The following is a 19,349-nucleotide window of genomic DNA, read 5'->3' on the forward strand; positions in this document are numbered from 1 at the left end:
TCCCCAGGACAATGTCAAATGGTGCTGACCCAGCCTGCCCCTCCCCGCCCCCCAGACTTCGAGCATTTATACATCTGACTTTTCAAGTTGTTTTTTCTACCTTCAACTCTTATTTTTTGTCTGTTGCTTACTAGGGATTGCACTAATCTTCGCACTATCACAGAGCCAACTTGGATTTGGAGAGGGAACGTTGGTAATTTGCTACATTTTTTTTAAAGGGGTTAATAAATGTGGATAATGGTGAACCAGTGGATATAGTGTATCTGGATTTTCAGAAGGCATTTTCAAAGTCCTTCACAAAAGACTCCTGAGAAAATTGAAAAATCATGGGATAGGAGGCAGTGTCCTATTATGGATTGTGAACTGGTTAAAAGATAGGAAACTGAGAGTAGGACTAAATGTCAGTTTTCTCAATGCAGGAAGATAAATAGTGGAGTGACTCAGCTTCTATACTGGCTTAATGCTTTTTAACAGGGTATTTATAAATGATCTGAAAAAGGAAATGAGTGAGGTGATCAAATTTGCAGATGCCCTATTTATTCAAAATTGTTAAAGTACAAATGGATTGTGAGAAATTGCAACAAGAGCTTGTGAGGCTGGGCATCCAAACAGCAGATGAAATTTAATGTGGACAAGTGCAAGGTGATGCATCTGGAGAAAAATAATCCAAATTGTAGTTACACGATGTTAGGTTTCATATTAGGAGTTTCCACACAGGAAAATGAACTGGGTGTCATCGTGGACAATACTTTACATCCTTGGCTCAGTGTGCAGTAGCAGTTAAAAAAAAACTAGTGGATATATAATGCATTTGGATTTTCAGAAGGCATTTGATAGTTCCCCAGGAGAGACTTCTAAGAAAACTAAAAAGTCATGGGATAGGAGGAAATGTCCGATTTTGGATTGCAAACTGGTTAAAAGATAGGAAACAGAAAGTAGGACTAAATGGTAACTTTTCTCAGTAGTGAAGGGTAAACCATGGAGTTCCTCAGGGACCAGTACTGGAACCAGTACTTTTTAATATATTTATAAATGATTTGGAAAGAGGAATAATGAGCGAAGTGATCAAATTTGCAAATGACACAAAATTATTCTGAGTTGTTACATCACAAGCAGATTGTGAATAATTGCACGAGGACTTTGCAAGATTGGAAGATTGTGCATACAAATGGCAGACGAAATTTAATTTGGACAAGTGCAAAGTGATGAAACACATGAAAATGTAACCCACACAGTAGTTACTGTGTGCAATTCTAGGCGCTGCATCTAAAAAAGTATACAGTTGCACTAGAAAAGGTTCTGAGAAGGCAATCAAGATGTTAAAGGGGATGGAATAGCTCCCTTATGTGGAAAAGTTAAATTGGTTAGCCCTTTGGTTCAGCTTGGAGAAGAGACAGCTTAGGAGGATATGATAGAGGTCTATCAAAACATGAGTGGAATAAAATGGATGAATGTAAATCAGTTATTTACTCTTTAAAAAAATACAAAGACTAGGAGACACTCCTTGAAGTTTTTAGGTAGCACATTTAAAACAAATCATAGAAAATTATTTTTTACTCAATACACAATTAAGCTCTGCAATTCATTCCTGGAGGATGTGGTTGAGGCAATTAGTGTAGCTGGATTTAAAAAGGTTTGGACAAGTTCCCGGAGTCCAGAAATGCTACTAACCAAGTAACTTGGGGAATAGCCACTATTTACCACTGTGTATTAGTAGTTAGTAGCATGGGATCTATTTAATTTGGGATCTTGCCAGGTATTTGTGACCTGGATTGGCCACTGTTGGAAATAGGATAGGGCTTGATGGATCCAGTATGGCAATACTTAAGTTCTTATGTTCACTGAGAGAGTGGTGGCCATCTGAAACAGAATTCCAGAGAAGGCTATTAGAACCAAAACAGTAGCAGAAATCAAGCCTGCATGGGACAGTTACAAAGGAACAGATTGAGTAAGATTATAGTAGACAAGTGTAAAAGGTCAGATTAGATAGACCAAATAGTCCTTTTCTGCAGACATCTTCTGTATTTTTTGGCAACAAATTCCACAGCTTAATTATCTCATTGACTGAAAAAAATATTATAAATTTGTTTTAAATCTGCTACTAGCTTCATGGTGTGGCCCCCTACTTATAGCATTTGAAAAGGTAAAATAACTGTTCCCTATTTCCACACTGTTCATGATTTTATAAACGTCTGTCATATCCCTTCACAATCGTTTCTTCTCCAAGCTGACGAGCCCTAACCTGTAAAGCCTCTCTGTATATGGGAGCCATTCCATACCCTTTATTATTATTATTTTTTTTTTTTTGCCCTTCTACGCACCTCTTCTAGTTCTGTTATACCTTTTCTTTTTTTTTTTAGAAATGCACACAATACTCAAAATGCAGATGCACCATGGATCCATACAGAGGCAATAAGATATTCTATTACTACTAAACATTTGTAAGGCACTGTCCCTTCTGCACAGAGCTTATTATCTAGTTGAAAAAGACAAATTTCTAATAATCAGTTAACTATTACAGTTCATGTTTAAAGTGAGAAGGTTAAGGTCTGGAAAAAGTCAAACAGCTTGGTTTTCAGGTGGGACTTGAATATGTCACATAGTTGAATTTTGAATAGACTGTAGCACAGAAAGATAGGTCAGCAAGTGAGGAGACCAAGCAGAAAGAGATGGTAGCATATTAAGAAAAGCAAATATTGCTTACCTATAACAGGTGTTCTCACAGGACAGCAGGATGTTAGTCCTCACATATGGCTGACATTACAGGATGAAGCCCATTCACGGAACACTTTTGTCAAAGTTTCCAGAACTTTGACTGGCCCCTACTGGGCAAGTGTGTAGTTATTTCCAGCGTTACAACCATAAATATCGCTATCACATACAATGCTAAGCACCCATCATTTTAATTTACTCCTCCCTAACTCCGCCCAGTCTGGAAAATTTGTAAAATTTGCATATGCATCTCACAATCTGTTATTTATAGTGGGTGTTATGGCTTTATCGCAGGCGTTAAGGCCCTAACGCAATTTGATAAATGACCCCCAAAGACTGTGGGCAGAGGGGAAAAAGATGATGGCAATGTCCATCAAAGATATTATTCTCTATTCCTTGTTGAATAATTCCTAACATTATATTTGCTTATTGGTCGCTGCTGCACAGTAAGGGGAGGGTTTCAATGTATCATCCACAAGGACTACAATTTCCAAAGCATGAGAGAAGCATAAAGGATTCCTCATTGCAAAGTGAGGGGTAAACCAGAGATCAAATGGGATCTATGGCACTGCACCAAAAATGAGATCAGGCAGACTAGAAAGGCCTAATTGTTGGGATTTTGCCTGTGGGCCTAGCTGCAGGCAATCCCTTACCTCTGGCGGCAGGCCGCTGCTGCGTTGCCGATGCCTCTGCAGTACTAGCGCCGCCACCCAGCCCGATGGCTCCTTTCATCTTCACGGCAAGAAGCCACCACTGCCGCTACCTGTTTCCTCTTCGCAGCAAGGGGTGCCGCCGCCGCTGCCTGGCCTCCCACGCGGCAGGACGCCGCCACAGGTTTCTGCCTTCCAGCTCTCCTTAGGCACGGGGGCGCGCCTCTCCTCTTCATTTAAAGGGCCAGCAGCGAGAAAAGCCCGCAGCCCCACTGGATGATGTCATCCATCCACGCCTGGATCAGCCCTATAAAAGGGTCCTGCCTTAGTTCCTCAGGGCCTTCGGATCTGGTCTTCACAGCATCTGTGGTTTTCTTCCGGTCCATGTCCGCTGTGGTCTTCCTGTGCCTTGATGGATCTTCGTTCCATGTTCTTCATGTTCCTGGTTTCCTTCTTCTTGATGTTCCTGGTCTCGTCCTTCTTGTAGCTCCTTCGTCGTTTGTTCCTGATGTTTCAGATGTCCAGTTGTCCCATGTCCAGATGTTCCTGATGCCAGATGTTCCAGCCCTGAATCCGTCTTGTCTCCAGCTCTTCGTCCAGTTCCCAGGTTGCTTGACTGTTCACCCTTCCTGGTGTGCCACCGTCGTGGTCGGTGACCAGCCCATGGGGGGCTGTGTAGGGTGCCTCGTGGCACAAGGCCTACTTTCTCAACTGCAGCACAAGCCTCCGAAAGACTCCTGTTTTTAATGCTTAGCTGCTGAATCCTGAGTCTTGAATCCTGTCCCGGTCTTTGGAGTTCCTTGTACCTGCTTCCGTCCATGCCAAAGACTCTGCCAGAACCTGCTCCACTTCAGCGTGGTCTGTGACCAGCCACCGGTGGCTGTGTAGGGCGCGCCCCGGTGCAGGTCTCTCTTGAATCTTCGTCATGTCCTGGCTTCAAAGTTCCAGCTGGAGTCTGCTTCGCCTTCGGCATGGTCCACAACCAGCCATGGGTGGCTGTGTAGGGTGCGCTGCAATGCAGCACTCACCCAGTACTTTCTCCTGAATCCTTGTCTGAAACCTCTAAGCAACCTGAATCCTTGTATGAGTCCTCCGAGTATTCTGAATCCTTGTCTGAGTCTTCTAAGTCTACGACTGAGTCATCTGAGTATCTTGAGTCTTCATCTGAGTCTTTTTGTTCCTGCCCTCAGCCTCCGTCTGTCCTCACACACTCATCATTCCCAAGCGGCGGGTCCGGAAGGGCTATCGAGTGGCCGGAGGACTACTCTCGAGACCAGCATTGCGTTGCTGGTTCTCATTGGTGCATGTAGGTCCAGTGGAGGGCTGAGCCTGCCTTGCTCCTGTTCCAGTCGTTCCTTGCCTTGTCTTCAGTCCAACCTTGTTCCTGCTCTGCCCCTGCTGGTACTCTCTCACCTCCCACGGTGTGCGTCTTGGGGCTCCTCCCTGAGCTGTCCCGTGGTCCAAGGGCTCACAATCTCCCTTGAGAAAGTGACTTCGCCTTTGCGCTCGCAACACTAATGATTCTCATCCATCATATTCTCTGTTTCTATGCAGAATTAGGGACTTTCTTGCTCATGCCCCATACTTGTCTGCACCCTATTGCCCCTGCAGTGACTATCAGAAAGTGTCTGTAGGACCATGTGTTTCCATGAAAGAGCCTAAGGCAGGAGGAAGAAACATCAAGGGAGAAAGAAACGCTCCTTTCATTTCTAAGGTAATAATTAAAATGTCATTTTCCTTACCTGAATATGCATAGTAATATATTTTAGCACTACATTGCTGATCAGAGGCTGAGTCTGGGAATTATACCATGGCCTTCCTGCCTGGCAGTATGTAGCATTTTCACTTGGTTACTGGGCTTGCCCACAATTATTAGCTGAGGAAACGATCTTTTATAAAGGGTGACCTCTGACCGCTGCTTTATCTGTCATTTGTTTAGCAGCACAAAGGTATTTTCTAATGACCAGAGAGCAGCAGTACATGGCAGTCACAATCAGATATAGGAATAGTGAAAAGGTTCAGGTTGTAGAATCGGCAGCAAACTATTACCTTGAATGTATCTGCTCTATAAATGGCCCTGCTAAGTCTGCCTGGGCACTGAGGACAGACCGGGATTATTGTACCACAAAACAAAGCATCTTGTGTGATCCTTCCATGCACATAGGTCAGAGGAAGCTCCTACGTTGGCTCTGTGTCTATCACTTGCAACAGTGCATGCAAGGCAAGCAGATACATTACAATACTGCAGGGGAATATTTATTTAAAATATTTGTAACTCGCCTATCCACAATATTAAGGCAGGTAACAATATAAAATATTCATAACTTTAAAAAAAAAAAAATTATATATATATATATATATATACACACACACACACTATAAACGGGCCGATACAGAAAACCTCGTGGGAGAGCTGGCGAGTGCCTGCTCTCACAACGCGCGCCCAGGCCACTCTCCTGAGCGTACGATTAATGAAGCCAAGGTATGCAAATTAGGGCCCGCGGTAAAAAGGAGGTGCTAGGGACATTAGCGCTTCCCTAGTGCCTTTTTGACAGAAGCGGTGGCTGTCAGCGGGTTTGACAGCCGACTCTTAATTTTACCGGTGTCGGTTGTCGAACCCGCTGACAGCCACGGGTTCGGAAAACGGATGACGGCAAAATTGAGTGTCCGTTTTCCAACCTGCGGGCCGCGGGCTGATTTTTGTTTTATCTTTGGGGCCTCCGACTTAATATCGCTATGATATTAAGTCGGAGGGTGTACAGAAAAGCAGTTTTTTCTGCTTTTCTGTACTTTTTCCCTGTGCTGACTGAAATTAACTTCTGCCTTTGGGCAGGTGTTTATTTCTGAAAGTAAAATTTGCGGCTTACTGTATAAGGGGTAAAAATAGCGTGTCAAAAACGCGCAGCCAAATAGGGGCTACTGAATCAGCCCGAAAGTAAATAAAATAAATCCAAATGCATATTATTAAAATAGCAACAAAACAGCAATAAAGATTTACAGATATAAAAACATTACACACTACCAATTTAGCCCATGCATTTCACAGTGTCATACATTCTTTTTGGTGTCTGACTAAGCTCATGACTATCAACAACTTAAGGCTCTCAAAGATCTATCTGACTGAATGTACAATACACAGGTAAGTATTTTGCAAAGCACCAGATGGAGAAAAAAAATATTTTTATTAAGCTAATTCTAAGTATGTGGATCCATAAACTCAAGGCCGCCAATGAAGAGTGGGTGACTCGCCAGAATGAGGGCTACTGCCTGGAGTCAATACCCTTATTAAATAAACATACACATGCTTACTGTGACTCCAACATCGCTCTAAGCTTCAACAGCAAGAGGAAATGTGGAAAAAAGGATTCACACTCACAAAGAGGGGAGTAGCTGGCTTGTTACGGCGGTTACTACCCCAAATCAAATAAGTCTGATACTTCACTTTCAATGCATATACAGCATAGTTCTCTGATTCAACGGCAGGGGAGAAGAAAAACCGATACTTCACACATCCAGCAGAGCTCTCTGCTTCAACGGCAGGGGAGAAAATGAGGGTTCGCACTCACAAAACGGGGAGTAGCTGGCTTGTTACGGCGGTTACTACCCCAAACCAAATGTGCCTGATACTTCACTTTCGATGCACATCCAGCATGGCTCTCTGCTTCAACAGCATGGGAGAAGACTGATACTTCACGCGTATCCAGCATAGCTCCCTGCTTCAATGGCAGGGGAGAAGAAAAACAACCAATAAGGGCTGTATAACATAGGCTGGGTAAAACAAATAAGCATGGGTGTAGCTTGCTTATTGCGGCGGCTACTACCCCTAACTAATCAAGCTAGATATTTCACTTGGATGCAGCTCCATCACTGCTCTCTACATTAAAACTGGGGGTGGAAGGGAAATAGAACCAAGAGCTAAGAGAAACAGATAAGTATGAGAGAAAAAATGTGTGAAGCTTGCTGGGCAGACTGGATGGGCCATTTGGTCTTCTTCTGCCGTCATTTCTATGTTTCTATGTAAAGAGACAAGTAGTTCTGTGTACTTTTATTTGGTTGTATCACAGTCCCATGAATTCATGCACCAATATTAATATTTATTCTGCTGTACCCGTCTGGCCTGATGGCTTAACAGCAGCACTGTGCAGGAAACCTGGGTTCAAACCCTGGATCTCACTCATCGGCACAGGCAGAGAGGACATACCAGGTCTTCATGCAATGGAGACACCTGCTGGTTGGCTTAAGGGTGCACCAGGACCTGATTCCAACATTGCTTTGTGAGCTGGAGCTGGAGGGTTGCTATATTTTTTTCCAAATATGGAAAACCTCAGTAGCCACAAATGGCATCTCAGCTTCAGACATACATCCACATATCAGTGCCTGTTGTCTTAACTCAAAGCCTCTTACTTATTTTGTTGGGTATGGTGATTAGGCTGTCAGCTCCAAGGAATAGGGACTGTCCAGTATGTCTCTCTCTCTCTCTGCACCATACAAATGAGGATAATTAATGGCAGCAAGGTTGGGACAAGTTCTGAAAGGACTGGAAGCCCAGCACAAGGCTGCCAGGCAGACAGCAAAAATCAGCTGGAACTTCGGGGTTTGTTTCTTTTTTAACCTAAATTTATTTGAAATACCATTTGTCTGCAATCTGTAAATAAATGGGGAGGACAATTTGTAAAAGCATGGAGCCAGGTAAATGGTCTGCCTGAAAGTTGCCCACCACCAGTGTGTGGACTTTTGGCTGGACTGAGGGGTGTGGTTTAGGGCAGGGCTGGAAAATAAGGTTTAAAAATCTAATCCAGCACAAATCTGCCTGAACAAACAATAGTTGCAAAGCCCCTGGGTCCTTTGTGTCCATGGGCAATTTTCAAAGGGAAATTATAGGCCTGCTTTCCCTTTTAAAATTAGGCACAAGATTGTACCCATGGAATTTGTACTTAGGTTGTTTGAAATTGTCCCCTAAGAGATTGGCATTGTAAGGGTTTGATCAGCTGAGTTCAGGATTTAGCTGGACAAACCCTAAATTTTTATTTTAGGCTCCGCCATAAAATCATTACCCGGATAAAAAAAAAAAAAAAAAGAGGTGGCATGAAGGTGTTCTAGAGGTGGGGTTTAAACGTTCGGGGTAAACTCACCTGGCTAACTTTAAACCTAACTGGGTATATTCAGCAGGACTGAACTAGGTATGTTTTCTGCTGAAGATTCCAGCCAAAGATAGCTGGGTTAAGTTTACTTGCTTAACTTTTCACTGCCTGCACCGCTCAATACCGACCTCTTAAGTATTCAATTTCAGATAAGCCCAACAATTTTGGAGAAAATGAAAAGGTGAGAATACAATGAAGCCGCTGGTATTCCATCTTAGCAAAAGTTAGAAACAAATTCAACTTGTAGTCAGGTAGTCTTGACCGGATGGTACATATAAAATGCCCTGAGCTGCATTATGTTCTTTTATAACAACTTATTTTAGTTAACATGAATCAGTTTAAAAAAAAAAAAAAAAAAAGCTGTGAAAGGACTTGGTCTAGTGGCTCAAGAGACAAGTGCTGTGTACTGCCATGCAGGTCCCTGGTTCAGTTCCCAAGGAGGGAGTTGTGGCCGGTGCCTGACACCTAGTGGCTGAATTCAGAGCCCTTGATTGTAGGCTGAGCCCTGGAGCATGGCCCCTGGCCCAGAACCATCACCACAATGACCAGAGTAGGAATGCTGGAGAAGGGGATATGAAATAGGGATAAAATCCCTAGTTTGTTGTGAATGGTGCCATGAAACCTGCATAATTTTTTAAACTAATTCATGACTAAAATCACTCTGGGTTTTATTTTGTTTGATAAAACACAGCCCAGGGCATTTTATCTGCAATGCATAAAGAAAACCTTACTAGAGGTTCCATTTCCCAATTAACAGGAAGCCAAGGGATCACTAAGTCAAAAACATACTCTTGTAAACAATTTGGGGCAGATTTTCAAAGGGTATGTGCGTAAGATACGCGTGTATCCCCCGAAAACCTGCCCCAACCTCCCCCTGCACGCACCGAGCCTATGTTGAATAGGCTCGGCGGCGCGCGCAAGCCCCGGGACGCGCATAAGTCCCGGGGCTTTGCTAGGGGGGGGGGCGGTAGGACATTTGGGTGCATTCCGGGGGGGGGCGTGGTGCCGGCCCGGGGGCGTGGCTGTGGCCCCCGGACCGGAAAATGGCACGCCGGCAGCTGGCCCGGTGCGCGCAAGTTACGCCTGCCTTGGGCAGGCGTAATTTTTCCAACAAAGATAGGGCTGGGGGGTGGGTTATGTAGGGGAAGGGAGGGGAAGGTGCAGGGGGGTGGAAGGAATCGGAGCGGCATCGGAGGGAACGGAGGCAGGCTGCGCGGCTCGGCGCACAGGCTGCCGATTTTGCGCAGCCTTGCGCACGCCGACCCCGGATTTTAAAGGATATGCGTGGCTATGCGCGTATCTATTAAAATCCGGCATACTTTTGTTTGCGCCAGTCGTGCGAACAAAAGTACGTGCGGGCGCAGTTTTTAAAATCTACCTCTGAGTTTATTTCAAAATTTGTCTTGCTCCCTCTCTTCAGTCAGCAATCGAGCCTGAGCTTCATTTTATTACAATCCTTGAGAAAAATTACTTTCATGTTTTTTTGACAGTCACTGACTTGGAATCTTTTTGCTTCCTCTTCCCCACTGCAGACAGAGTGGAAGGTGGAGGCTGCCTCTGACCTCAATCTGCCTCCTTTTTAAAAATGAATTACCACTGATATTTATACACATCTACATTCACACACACACACATATATATAGATACTGTATATAATATATACACACATGCACATGGGAGAGTCACTAAATAAGGTGAATTTATGCATAGCATCAACAGTTTTAACTCATCTTATTTATCAATCCCCCTTAGTAGGGGTGTAAAATATATATATTTATTTATTTAACGGTTCTTTTATATACCGACATTCGTTAGAAACATCACATCAGTTTCCATAAAACAATAATGCAGCCAACAGGGCTTTATAAGAACATAAGAAAATGCCATACTGGGTCAGACCAAGGGTCCATCAAGCCCAGCATCCTGTTTCCAACAGTAGCCAATCCAGGCCATAAGAACCTGGCAAGTACCCAAAAACTAAGTCTATTCCATATTACCATTGCTAATGGCAGTGGCTATTCTCTAAGGGCCTGATTTTAAAAAGCATTTACTCGAGTAAAAACCAGGTTTACTGGAGTAAATTCACTTTACTTGAGTAAGTGGATTTTTGAAAATTGCTACAATATATGCCATTGACTTGTCTATAGGATTTACTCACATAAGTGCACTTTACTTGAGTAAATGGCTTTTGAAAATTGCTACAATAGTAGCTACATTTACGCATGTAACTCCTTTTGAAAATTACCCCCTAAGTGAACTTAATAGCAGGTAATGGACTTCTCCTCCAAGAACTCATCCAATCCTTTTTTAAACACCGCTATACTAACTTCACTAACCACATCCTCTGGCAACAAATTCCAGAGTTTAATTGTGCATTGAGTAAAAAAGAATTTTCTCCGATCAGTTTTAAATGTGCCCCATGCTAACTTCATGGAATGCCCTCTAGTCTTTCTACTATCCGAAAGAGTAAATAACCAATTCATATCAACCCATTCTAGACCTCTCATAATTTTAAACACCTCTATCATATCCCCCCTCAGCCGTCTCTTCTCCAAGCTGAAAAGTCCTAACCTCGTTAGTCTTTCCTCATAGGGGAGCTGTTCCATTCCCCTTATCATTTTGGTAGCCCTTCTCTGTACCTTCTCCATCACAATTATATCTTTTTTGAGATGCGGAGACCAGAATTGTACACAGTATTCAAGGTGCGGTCTCACCATGGAGCGATTCAGAGGCATTATGACATTTTCCGTTTTATTCACCATTTCCTTTCTAATAATTCCCAACATTCTGTTTGCTTTTTTGACTGCCGCAGCACACTGAAGAGACGATTTCAATATGTTATCCACTATGACGCCTAGATCTCTTTCTTGGGTTGTAGCACTTAGCAAATGTTGCTTACCTGATGTAACAGGTGTTCTCACAGGACAGCAGGATGTTAGTCCTCACAAATGGGTGACATCGAGGATGGAGCCCACCACGGAAAACTTCTGTCAAAGTTTAAACAGAACTTTGACTGGCCCCTACTGGGCATGCCCAGCAAGGCACTGACCCTGCAGCCAGCAGGGGTCTCCCTTCAGTCTGATGTTCAAAGCTACAGGCAGTGCCTAGAAAGTAAAAACAAAACAAACCCAACACCGCGGGGTGGCGGGCGGGTTTCGTGAGGACTAACATCCTGCTGTCCTGTGAGAACACCTGTTACATCAGGTAAGCAACATTTGCTTTCTCACAGGACAAGCAGGATGGTTGTCCTCACAAATGGGTGAGTACAGAGCTGAGGATGTCCTGACTTGCACCAAATGCACCCAACGACGTGCAACAGGCACTACAACTGGGGTGGAATTTGGTAAAGGGCATCCGCACCCTACTGGGAAGGTGGAAGGGTGTTGGTACATCACGTTGGAAAAAGGTTACGCAAGACAGATTGGCCGAAGATGGAGTCCTGTCTTCCAGCTTTGTCCAAACAATAGTGGGCTGCAAAGGTATGGAGAGAACTCCAGGTTGCAGCCCTGCAGATGTCAGGAAGCGGCACCGATCGAAGGTGTGCCACTGACGTCGCCATGGCCCTCACAGAGTGTGCTTTCACATGGTCTTGAAAGGGAATGCCAGCTTGCTGATAGCAAAAAGAAATGCAGTCCGCCAACCAGGAGGAAAGAGCCTGCTTACCCACAGGATGTCCTAACTTGTTAGGATGAAAAGAGACAAATAATTGAGTGCTCTTCCTGTGAGCAACTGTACGGTCTAGATAAAAAGCTAGAGCTCGTTTGCAGTCTAGGGTATGCAGAGTCTGTTCCCCGGAGTTGGAGTGGGGCCTGGGAAAAAAGATAGGTAGTATGATGGATTGATTAATATGAAACTCAGAAACTACCTTAGGTAAAAATTTAGGGTGAGTGCGGAGTACCGCCCGGTCCTGCAGGAGCTTAGTGTAAGGCGGATAGGTAACTAGGGCCTGCAATTCACTAACCCTGCGAGCTGAAGTGATAGCCAAGAGGAATAACACTTTCCATGTGAGATACTTTAACTCACAGGAGTGCAGAGGTTCGAAAGGAGGTTTCATTAGACGACCAAGAACCAGGTTAAGGTCCCAAGATGGGGCCGGAGGACGTAAGGGTGGCTTCAGATGGAGCAAGCCTTTAAGAAAACGGGTTACTAGGGGTTGTACTGAAATAGGGACACCCTGTACACCTTTATGGAAGGCGGCTACCGCACTGACATGCATTCTGATAGAAGAGGTTTTAAGACCTGATTCAGAGAGATGCCATAAATAGTCCAAGAATTTGGAGATTGGACAGGAAAGGGGATCAAGGGACTGAGAAGTGCACCATGATGTGTACCTTTTCCATTTGTATGAGTAAGACTTTCTTGTGGAAGGCTTTCGTGAAGCTATCAGGACCCGAGAAACGGAATCTGAAAGGTTGAAAGGCTGAAGGACTAACCTTTCAACATCCATGCCGTCAGGGACAAGGCTTGGAGGTTGGGATGGAGGAGGCATCCGTCGTTTTGAGTGAGCAGATGCGGGTCCTTTCCCAGAGGAATGTGCCTGCGGATGGAGAGATCCTGGAGTATTGGAAACCATACTTGGCGTGGCCAGTAGGGTGCTATCAGGATCATGGTTCCCCCGTCGTGGCGTAGCTTCACGAGAGTCTTTGACACAAGAGGAAGTGGAGGGAATGCATAGAGCAGACCGGTTGTCCACTTGAGGGAGAATGCATCCCTCGGCCGAGAGTGCTGGCTCCGAATGAGAGAGCAGTAATCGTCCACTTTGTGGTTCTGAGGGGACGCAAAGAGGTCTATGCGGGGAGAACCCCACTTGTGAAACAGAGAGGTCGTTACCAGAGGATCGAGTGACCACTCGTGTGGTTGGAAGACACGGCTCAGCTGGTCTGCCAATACATTGTCTACTCCCGGCAGGTAAGTGGCCCTGAGGTACATGGAGTGGGAGAGGGCTTCCGCCCAGATCTGCGCAGCTTCCTGACACAGAAGGAAGGAGCCTGTGCCTCCCTGCTTGTTTATGTACCACATGGCCACTTGGTTGTCCGTCTGGATTAAGATTATCTGATGAAAGAGATGATCTTTGAAAGTGCGGAGCGCATAGCGGATTGCTCGAAGTTCCAGGAAATTGATCTGGTGTTCGGCTTCCTCTTTGGACCATAACCCTTGGGTTTGAAAGTCGTCCACATGGGCTCCCCAACCGATGTGAGAAGCGTCGGTGGTTAGGATTACTTGCGGTTCCGGTGGAAGAAAGTGTAAGCCCTGAAGGAGGTTGACCTGAGTCGTCCACCAGTTTAAGGATAGGCGCAGCGCTTGTGTGACTGTGACTATGGAGGACAGAGGCTGAAAAGCTTGAATCCATTGGTGTCGTAGAGTCCATTGTGTTACTCTCATGGCTAGTCGGGTCATGGGAGTGACTTGAACCGAGGATGCCATGTGCCCTAGGAGAATGAGGAACTGGCGAGCCGTGGCAGTGTTCTGAGACTGGAGCTGGCGAGCCAGGGACATTAGGGTGTGGACCCTCTGAAGAGGAAGGTAAGCCTTTGCCTGTAAGGTGTCCAAGTCTGCCCCAATGAAGGATAAGGTTTGAGACGGGACCAAGCAAGATTTCTCGTAATTGACGAGAAACCCTAAGGAAAGGAGTGTTTGAATTGTCAATTTTAGGGAGGATTGAGCTATCTGCTGGGTGGAGGCCCTGATTAGCCAATCGTCCAGGTATGGGTAGACGTGGACACCTTCCTTCCTTAGGAATGCTGCTACCACTACGAGACATTTGGTAAAGACTCGTGGGGCAGAAGCTAGACCGAAAGGTAGGACACGGTATTGATAATGGTCGTGGCCTACTAGAAACCGCAGATATTTGCGATGGGATTGTGTGATCGCAATGTGGGTATAAGCGTCCTTGAGGTCGAGAGAGCACAGCCAATCCCCTCTTTGTAGCAGAGGGAGCAGCGCGCCTAGGGTTACCATTTTGAACTTCTCTTTTTGAAGGTATTTGTTGAGGGCTCGAAGGTCCAAAATGGGACGTAGTCCCCCTGATTTCTTTGGTATTAGGAAGTATCTGGAATAGAATCCCGTGCCTCGTTGAGAGGGAGGAACGGGTTCTATAGCATTTGATTGCAGAAGAAGGGATACTTCCTGTTGTAATTGAGCCAAATGGGTGGATAGACTCCACGCTTGAAGAGGCGGGGAGTCTGCCGGAAGAGATATGAAGTTGAGGTGGTAACCCTGTGCGATAATTGTTAGCACCCACTGATCTGAGGTGATCTGCAACCAAGGTTGTAAAAAATGGTACAGTCGACCTCCTACAGGGATGTCCGGAAGAGGGGTTTGGCATGTGTTCCCTACAGGGGAGTCAAAGGCCAGCCGCAGGCCCAGGAGGAGGGGCTACAGTAGGCCTTTGTTTCCTAGGCTGACGCGGCTGAGGCCTAGTAGAGGATCGAGCTGGACGAGGCCTGGCCGATGGAGGATAATAACGGCGTGGTCGAAAGAATGACTTCTTAGAGTCTTTCTTTTGCGGTTGCTTGGAGGTCAGCTCAGGTGGGACAGAGGAGAGTTGTTTCAACGTCTCATGGTGGTCTTTCAACTCCGCCACAATCTGCTGAATTTGTTCTCCAAACAAATTATCGCCTAAGCAGGGTAAATCAGCAAGACGATCCTGAACCTCTGGGCGAAGGTTGGATGATTTTAACCAAGCCCAACGTCTGGCTGAGATGGCTGTGGCTGAAACTTTTGTGGAAGCATCGAATATGTCGTAGGCAGTCCTAATCTCGTGCTTCCCTGCCTCAAATCCCTTGTGAAGAAGGGCTTGAAGCTGCGGTTGGTATTGGTCTGGTAACGTGTCAGCATAGTCTTGCATCTGCTTAAGGATGGCTCTGTTGTACTGAGTCATATAAAGTTGATATGAAGCTATGCGTGAAATCAACATAGCTCCATGATAGACTTTCCGTCCAACACTATCTAGGAACTTGTTGTCCCTGGTAGGCGGGGTAGAAGAGTGTGGCTTAAGACGCTTGGCCTTCTTCTGCGCGGACTCAACCACAACAGAGCGATGATCCAGTTGAGGTTTTTGGAAACCTGGTGCTGACTGGACAAGGTAGGTGGAGTCAGCTTTTTTGTTAACTGGGGACACTGATGAAGGAGATTCCCAGTTTTTCTTGAGCAGATCCAAAAACACCTGGTGTATAGGGATGGAAGCGATGATTTTTGGAGCATCCAGAAATTGAAGGAGTTCCATCATCTGGTGTCTGTCATCAGCTTCAGATTGTAGTTGAAAAGGTACAACTTCTGACATCTCTTTCACAAAATTAATGAAAGATAGATCCTCAGGAGGAGATCTTTTTCTACTCTCTGTAGGAGATGGAGGCGAAGGCAAATCCGTGTCAGAAGATGTATCATCATCATCACCCCAGGTATCGTAGGGATCAAGTGGGGTTTGTAACCCTGATGGACCTGGCTGAGGCTCTAAAGGCATCGATGGAAACCGAGGTGGAATCGGTGCCGTAGGTGGAACCAGAAATGGCATCGATGGCTTCGGTGCTGTCGATGGAATCGGTGCCTGGCGTGGAATGGATGGAACCAAAGGATATATCGGTGGAGATATACCAGAAGGCACCGATGGAACCACCCCGGAAGGAGGAATCCGGAACGGTGTTTCTCCTGCCGATGAAAATCCAGTCGGAGACGGTGGTGTTGTCGATGGCACTGGAATCACCGATGGAAGGGCCGTCATGAGCGCCTCCATGCGGCTCAGTAGCGGTGCTAGCGCTTGTATCAACGGCTCGGTGGTCGGTTCCCTCCTCGGTGGCGAAGCCGGTGCCGGTGTCGGTGCCGGGGGCGGCACTGGAACCGGTGCCGATGGAGGTTGCAATTTCTTCATCGCTTTCTCGATGGCCTCCTGGACCAGCCGGTCCAGTTCTGCCCGGAGACCAGGGGTAACCATACCCGGCTCGACGGGAGAGGGAGGCTGAGGCATGGCCGGAGGGACCACCGTAACCGGTGGGATCACGGCCCCCGCACCCCGGGAGGGTGAGGGTTTCCTCGATGCCTGCGAACGAGACGTGGAGGGTGTCCGGTCTGTTCGCGGCTTCTTTGTCGGTGGCTCGGCTTGAGCAGAGGTCGATGGCTGTGGATCCTCGACAGGCCGAGATTTGTGCCGTCGATAGCGGTGCTTTTCCTTCCGATCCCCTCGCCCATCCGGGGAAGGGACGGGAGTCGACGGCCGAGAAGCGATCGATGGCGGACGGTCACCGGAGGGTTGACGATGATGGTACAACTTCGACGGTGCCGGTTCCGATGACGTCGATGCTATCGATGGCGTTGGGGTGGGTGCATGGAAGAGGAGCCCCATCTTCTCCATCCTGGCTTTGCGACCCTTGGGTGTCATTAAGGCACATGTGGTGCAAGTCAGGACATCATGCTCACTACCCAAACACATCACACAAACCCTGTGGGGGTCTGTGATGGACATAGTCCGGGTACAATCCGGACAACGGCGGAACCCCGTTGCCATGGCCTGAAGCCAAAATTTAGGCTGGGGATCGGTAAGTGCCAACAGGCCTCAAGGGCCAAATTCGACGGTAGTCGATGGAAAGAGGCAAAAAACTTACCGGGTTCCGTAAGATGACTAAAAATTTGTCGAAGGGAGACCCCCGAGGGGCAAATTTTCTTAGGAAATTAATTTCCAAATTCCTGTCAGGAACGTGGTTAGAGAGCTCCTTTCACCGCGTGGCAACTGCTGCGCGGAAAAAAGAAGACTGAAGGGAGACCCCTGCTGGCTGCAGGGTCAGTGCCTTGCTGGGCATGCCCAGTAGGGGCCAGTCAAAGTTCTGTTTAAACTTTGACAGAAGTTTTCCGTGGTGGGCTCCATCCTCGATGTCACCCATTTGTGAGGACAACCATCCTGCTTGCCCTGTGAGAAAAAATGGAACCCAACATTGTGTAATTATAGCATGGGTTATTTTTCCCTATTATTTTTCCCTATATACATCACCTTGCACTTATCCACATTAAATTTCATCTGCCATTTGGATGCCCAATTTTCCAGTCTCACAAGGTCTTCCTGCAATTTAACACAATCTGCTTGTGATTTAACTACTCTGAACAATTTTGTGTCATCTGCAAATTTGATTATCTCACTCGTCGTATTTCTTTCCAGATCATTTATAAATATATTGAAAAGTAAGGGTCCCAATACAAATCCCTGAGGCACTCCACTGTCCACTCCCTTCCACTGCGAAAATTGTCCATTTAATCCTACTGTTTCCTGTCTTTTAGCCAGTTTGCAATCCACGAAAGGACATTGCCACCTATCCCATGACTTTTTACTTTTCCTAGAAGCCTCTCATGAGGAACTTTGTCAAACGCCTTCTGAAAATCCAAGTATACTACATCTACCGGTTCACCTTTATCCACGTGTTTATTAACTCCTTCAAAAAAGTGAAGCAGATTTGTAAGGCAAGACTTGCCCTGGGTAAAGCCATGCTGACTTTGTTCCATTAAACCATGTCTTTCTATATGTTCTGTGATTTTGTTGTTTAGAACACTTTCCACTATTTTTCCTGGCACTGAAGTCAGGTTAACTGGTCTGTAGTTTCCCGGATCGCCCCTGGAGCCCTTTTTAAATATTGGGGTTACATTTGCTATCCTCCAGTCTTCAGGTACAATGGATGATTTTAATGATAGGTTACAAATATTTACTAATAGGTCTGAAATTTCATTTTTTAGTTCCTTCAGAACTCTGGGGTGTATACCATCTGGTCCAGGTGATTTACTACTCTTGTCAATCAGGCCTACCACATCTTCTAGGTTCACCGTGATTTGATTCAGTCCATCTGAATCATTACCCATGAAAACCTTCTCCAGTGTAACTGATGTTAAAACTGGGGGAGTGGAGGGGGAATGGGAAAATTAGGGTATAGATAGTATTACAGATTGAAATTTATGTACAATCATTGAAGGAGGGGGAAGGGGAGTGGAGGGGGAATAGGGTATAGATAGTATTACCTCTCCATTCCCCTCCCCCCTCCCCCCCTTCCCCTTCCTTCAATATGTACAATTAATAAGAAGACAAAAGTAAATAGAGGCAGAGATATATTAAGTGTAGTTGTTAAACTAGGGGGCTAGTATGGGAAGGGAAACTGCCAAGGGGGTCCGTTGGAAGTAAAGATAATATGTAGAAGGTATGGGAAGGGGAGTTGCCGGGGGGTACATTGGAAGTAAAGTGAATAAGTGGCAGGTAAAGTTATTGCAGGGTGAGAATTGAAACGCTGAGAAAGGGGTAAGACAACTGTTCAATTTGAAAAATGCCAGGGGGAGGAAGGTGTCAGGTGTAGGCCTGCATGAACAGCCAGGTTTTAAGATTTTGTCTGAATTTTTTTGGACACGTTTCTTGGTGCAGGTTGGTGGGCATAGAGTTCCGAAGGGTAAGTCCTGCTAAGGATAGAGACCGTTCTTTGGTGGAAGTAAGAAGACTGAGTTTGGGGGAAGGGGTGTGTAAGGTTGCATGATAGGGTGTTCTGGTAGGTCTCATAGTTGAGCGAAACTGTAAAGTGTCAGTAAACCAGAGCATATTTGGATTGTGGATGGCTTTGTGTATGAGTGCCTTAAAACGAATCCTGGATGCTATAGGAAGCCAATGGAGGTTTTTGAGAATTGGGGTAATATGTTCCCTTCTGTGGGTGCCGGTCAGTATGCATGCTGCGGCATTTTGTAGCAGTTGCAAGGAGGCGATAGTGTTTTTAGGGAGACCTAGGAGTAGGGCATTTGAGTAGTCTACTTTGGATAGAATGAGAGACTGAAGGACTGATCTAAAATCGTTGAGGTGCAGGATTGGTTTTAGTTTTTTGAGTGTGCAGTT

This window comes from Rhinatrema bivittatum, chromosome 4 (assembly GCF_901001135.1).
Source record: "Rhinatrema bivittatum chromosome 4, aRhiBiv1.1, whole genome shotgun sequence".
Taxonomy (NCBI): domain Eukaryota; kingdom Metazoa; phylum Chordata; class Amphibia; order Gymnophiona; family Rhinatrematidae; genus Rhinatrema; species Rhinatrema bivittatum.